General features: G+C 35.2%; 1 pseudogene; it reads left to right on the forward strand.

Moving 5' to 3' along the window:
- Window positions 1–1,458: 1,458 nt before the first annotated feature.
- Window positions 1,459–3,430, forward strand: LOC107419874 (uncharacterized; annotated as a pseudogene).
- Window positions 3,431–6,000: the final 2,570 nt, after the last annotated feature.

Consider the following 6,000-nt stretch of genomic DNA (forward strand, 5'->3'; position numbering starts at 1 on the left):
TTTTTTTATGAATAATTTTCATATTTATGTATAATTGCGTTATATTTTTAATTATATTGATATGTATAATACTTATAATGGAGAAATGCCATTGAAATTCATCAAACAATTTAAATAAAACAAGCCACAACTATGGGTATGTGAAAGAAAAAGGGGTAGATAATCATTTTGGGCAAAAAATAAATAAATAAAAGCTTGGAGTTTCAACGAAAATTGTTAATGGTTTTTACTTTATCGATAAAGCCGGGAAAAGAAGCTTTTGTGAAAAAATAAAAAATAACAAACAAAACCTTTATCATTTAATGTGGTGGACCATGGTAAAAAAAAAGATAAGTAGTTTATTGGTTGTGAGAAAGTTATAAGACGGAATGAAAACCAAAGAAAAAAGAAAGGTGAGGGAGAAAATGATAAAAATTTTAAATAATGGTCCAGATAATGTCCTGAATAAAAGCTTGGAGTTTCAACGAAAATTGTTAATGGTTTTTACTTTATCGATAAAAGCGGGGAAAGAAGCTTTTGTGAAAAAATAAAAAATAACTAACAAAACCTTTATCATTTAATGTGGTGGACCATGGTAAAAAAAAGATAAGTAGTTTATTGGTTGTGAGAAAGTCACATCCAGTCATTGAACCCCCAAGGGCGTGTTTGTTACGCCGGACTGGGCAGGTCAGGACAGGATCCAGTCCCAGTCTGGTGTTTGGAAAGTGAAAATGGGAGGGGGACAGTTTTGTCTCGTAGATCATTTTATCCCAAATAAGGGGGATAAATCTGATCCATCTGGAGACTGGGTTACTTTTGTCCCACCGAGCTCTCTTCGAAGCATCTTTGGCCGCCCCCTTCGAAGCATCGTCGATCTCGCATCACCATCCCCTTCGAAGCATCTGGCCGGTGAGCATGTCTTCTTCTTCTATTTCGGCAATCTTCCATCATCATCATCTTGTTATTTTTCTTTGTTTTTTACCTTAATTTTTAGCTAAAAAATTATGAAATATTTTTGGGAAATGTCATTTGTTGATCTGCGAAATAAGCTTCGATCTATTTATGTTAGGGCTTGATTTGATATTCAGGAGGAAGAAGCTTGATTTTGGAGGCAAACTACCCTTCGAAGCATTTCTGGCCGGTGAGTTTATCTTCTGCTGCATCCTTCCTCTGTTTCATCGATCTGCCATCATCACCTGGTAAATATGGTGTCTCGTTTACAGTCCAAAAACCTCCATAAATCTAGATATGATAAATAAGTTTTTTGCTTTGTCATAGGCATTTTGTTCAATTTACATCGATATTGCTGGTCTTAGTCTCTTGTTAATCTGCTGCAAAAGTTCAAAAAGAAAACTTAAAAATGATTATAAAAGATTTTAACTTAGTCTTCGAACAAATTTGTATAAAGATTGCAACTTATTCATACTAAAAAAATACTAAAATGACATATGAAAGTAGCTTTTGAATTAAACATGAACAATTCTTGTTGCGAAGCTTGTTTCTGGATCACTGGCATATGATGATATATGGTTTGGTGGTAGGACAAGGAACCCTTGGAACATTGAGGAATTCTCTACAGGTTCATCAGCTGGACCAGCTGCCTGTACTTCTGCTGGTATCATTTTCAGCTGTTTAGAATTTTATCTTTCTAGATTTCAGAAATATTTTCATGGTGTTTAATAAATTATGAAAAAATATACTTAAGCTATCAGGAGACCCTCTTAACATGGACAGAAAAATAATCATTAGCAGGAGTTAATGAGGTCAAAAGCACAAGACTATTTTAAACAACCAAGTTCTAATGCAATGTTGAGTTTACTGATAATGCTGAAAGTTCTGAGTTTATAGTGGAAATTCCCAACCACGTATAAAGAAGTTGAGCTTTAAATATTACGCTCACTTCTTAGTACCTTTGCTAAACCCACAATTGATTAAGGTACAACACATTCCACGTGACTCTTAAGGAGTATTCATTGACTTATTAGAGAAATGTTGACAGGTATGGTTCCATTTGCAATTGGATCAGAAACAGTTGGCTCGATGACTCTGCCTGCCGCTCGCTGTGGCGTGACAGCATTGCGCCCAACATTTGGCATTGTTGGTCGAGCCGGTGTGATGAGTGTATCCTTTCTGCAGAAGTGCAACAGATTGTGCAATTATTCTGGATGCTATTAGGGGAAAAGATCCAGATGTTCTTTCATCAAAAGACATTTCCCTTTATGATCCATTCTCGATTGACATTACAAAACTTAGTGTTGGTTATCTTGATGATGCTGATATGGAGGTAATAATTCTATTTTTTTTTTTTAAATCCAAGATATATTATTTTTCTGTTACTCCACTATGTGGATCTCAAAAATATACTAATTCGGAAATACATTCCAGGTTGTACATGTTCTTGCATCAAAAGGTGTTAAGATGGTCCCTTTCGAGCTGAAGTATGCGGTTGACTCTGTTCAAGGCATTGTGAACTTTACTATGGACGTTGATATGTTGGCTCATTTTGATGAGTGGCAGCGGTTGGGACAGGATGATGATTATGAAAGCCAAGATCAATGGCCTACTGAACTGCGACGTGCCCGTGTATTCCCAGCAGTAGACTATGTGCAGGTTTTTTTAATGTCTACTTTTTAATCAGCTTTTAGTGTTTAGGAGCTTATTTTTTGAAAATTGCTTTCTAATTGATTCACGTAAGTCTCTTCTCATGTTTTATCATATAAACATGTTAAAAATATTGGATAACTTTCATGACAGTGGATTTTCTCTGCATATGCTTACAGTTTGAAACTAAAGACATTTTTCTGTTAATAGTTTCATATTTGGCTTAAATATCAAATATATTAAGTATATGTTCGTGTTAACTTTATATACTATATACATGCATATTCATTTTTTAACAGCTTAATCTTTTGGTAACAATGGTAAATTCTAGCTGTTTTTTGGGTTTTGATGTACAGTTTAAGTTTTTGGAATTGATGACAATCTGAAAAAAATGAAACTAAGTTAGACTTAAAAAGAGAAAAAGAAACTAATTGAGGCTGGTTATTAGAAGTTGAATCCAAAATTGTATTCCATGATGTGTAGATGGTTTGAAAAGTTACATAACGAGGTGTAGAAGAAGGGAGAAGAGAACTTGAAATTTCAATTACAACATATGGGGGTTCATATTTGACAGGTTTTCTGTTATAGGTTGAATTTATGATTATTACTTCTTGAACCATTTGCAACACCTAAAACAGGCACAGCGATCTCGAGGAAAGTTGATTCAAGAGGTTAGAGAGAGTTTTACTGTCGATGCATTGATTGGCAGTGCAACTGATTGGGAAAGAGTTTGCATGGGAAATCTTGTTGGCTTGCCTGTGATTGTTGTACCAACAGCATTTACCAACATATCTAATCCACCTTCTACTGACTGTCTATGAAGAACTGCTGTCACCACTGGCATTTATGCTCCTCCTTACCAAGACAGCATTGTAAGCTTAATTCTGCCCAAAAAGAAAAAAAAAAAAGAAAAGAAAAAGAAAGACAACTTGATTTTCAATTCCAACTCAACTAATACCATCTTTTTCATATGCAGGTTCTTGCATTGGCAATGGCTTACAAATCAGTCACTGATCACCATAGGCAGCGACCACCTGTTGATGATCTTGGTCTGAATGATTCCATCCCGAACCCGCCCACAGTTACCTACCCTCCAAGGCTGTTGCATCTTTAAAGAAATGTATCTGCATGCTCAGCACTTCTTACAACAGCTCCACCATTGTTTTAACGAGTAATCAGTCATATGAATGTATTAGTACCACCATTAAAGAGATGTGTGTTGCAGCATAGGACAATTCATAATGCTTTATTAGCTTAGTGTTGAAACTGATTTTGGTAGCCGATAGTGCAGAATGCTTTTATTTAATCACCTTAAATGTATGAATTTTATTATCACAACTGAATTTCAAGATTAAAATTTTCCTTTCTTGTAAGTTTGCCATGAAAAACAACAGAAAATATTGAGTCAGAGCAATGGTTTGTCCTTTAAGATTGTCTATGATATATATTTTTTTTGGGTAAATAGATTGTCTTTGATTTGGGGCATTAAAATTCTATGTTTTTCCAATGAAAATAAATTCATCACCATCTGCTCTTCTCTTTTCCTCAATAAAATATCAGTTCAACTCTTTTGAAGAAAACACTTGAATTAGTTAATGAATTTTCATATCTTTTAATCCAAAGGAACTGAAGAACTTGGTGCATCACCAAAAAACCTGAATTATTTTATTTAATTTTATGTTGTGCATGTATATGTCTGGCTAGAACCAATAATCAGTTTCATTGATCAATTCAGACCCAGAGAGATTAAAAAAAAAAAAAAAAAGTTTTCCCCCAACAACTAATGTTGAATCAGTGTGATCAATCAGCATATATAACAAAATAAATACTATAATTATAAAATAATCCAATCCAGTTCGATCCTGTACCAAATATGGGCCAACTAGTCCAACATTCAGTCCAGAACTATACCAAACACAGTACTGCACTATTCGATCCTGTCCGATCCTGTCCGATCCGAACCTATCCTGTCCGATTCCGTCCGATCCGGACCTATCCTGTGTACCAAACGCCCCCCAAGAAACCTGCATAGATTTCTGTTTTCTGATCAAAAGCACCGACCAATTCTTTGGCTTTTTATGCTGCTTTTTGTCCAGATACTCCCAGAGTTCTGTGTCTTCATGAGATTTACCAAATACCAAAACCTTTTAGACCCAAAGATTCTACAATTCTGCCCCTTGACTCGTATTTGTTGATAAGTACCAACTCACCCCCCCCCCCCCCCTGATTTTCAAGTTTCAACCATGTTGAAATGAAACTCACCTTAAGATTAATTGCTGGGTATATTTGCAAAATTTCATAAGTATTAAATTATGTTTCTAAATAAAAAAAGCTAACTAAATTATGATTTTTGCTCAAAAATGACTTCTAGATATCAGCAATGATAATAGGTAATAGGTAGTAAATAGTGACGCAATGACTTATGTAATGGTAGCTCACATCACAATTATGTTTTAATCCTTGTTGTGAATCTATATATTTTAAAGAAGAGAATACCAATCATTAAGGTTTTGCAATAAAAAATAAATTAAACTTCAAATTTCTGTGCTTGTAACTATAACTAAACAATATTAAAAGCAAGCTCTAATTCAAAATTAGTGTCACTATTCTATTCATGATAAAAAAAAATAAATAAATAAAAGATAAAAAAGCTGAAAAATAGAAACTAAAGATATTTATATGTATATATGTATGAACCACTTACAGTACTGCTTCTCAGGTTCAACCATAACTGGGGAGCAAGCTGAGCTACGGCAGCCGCTTTCATGGAGCTGCGTGCATTATGGTGGGTCCATCCAATAATGTATTTTTAATCACCATGGAGATTGCTATTCAAAACGACAGTATCAGGCATGTATGGCCCAGTGGAGACTTGGGGCATGTTTGTTACGCAGGACTGGGCAGGTCAAGATAGGATCCAGTCTCAATCCGATGTTTGGAAAGTAAAAATGGGAGGGGGACAAGTTTGTCCCGTTGATCATTTTATCTCAAATGAAGGGGATAGATCTGACCCATCTAAAGACTGGGTCACTTTTGTCCGACTGAGCTCTCTTCTACCGTATCTCTGGCCGCCCCCTTCGAAGCATCTTCGATCTCGCATCACCATCTCCTTCGAAGCATCTCTGGCCGGTGAGCATGTCTTCTTCTTCTGTTTCGTCGATCTTCCATCATCATCATCTTGTTATTTTTCTTTATTTTTTACGTTAATTTTTAGCTAAAAAATTATGAAATATTTTTGGGAAATGTCATTTGTTGATCTGCGAAATAAGCTTCGATCTATTTATGTTAGGGCTTGATTTGATATTCAGGAGGAAGAAGCTTGATTTTTGAGGCTTAAACTACCCTTCGAAGCAGTTGATTGCTGGTGAGTTTATCTTCTGCTGCATCCTTCCTCTATTTCATCGATCTGCCATCATCACC

The sequence above is a fragment of the Ziziphus jujuba genome, chromosome 2 (genome assembly GCF_031755915.1).
Source record: "Ziziphus jujuba cultivar Dongzao chromosome 2, ASM3175591v1".
NCBI classification, from domain to species: Eukaryota; Viridiplantae; Streptophyta; class Magnoliopsida; order Rosales; family Rhamnaceae; genus Ziziphus; species Ziziphus jujuba.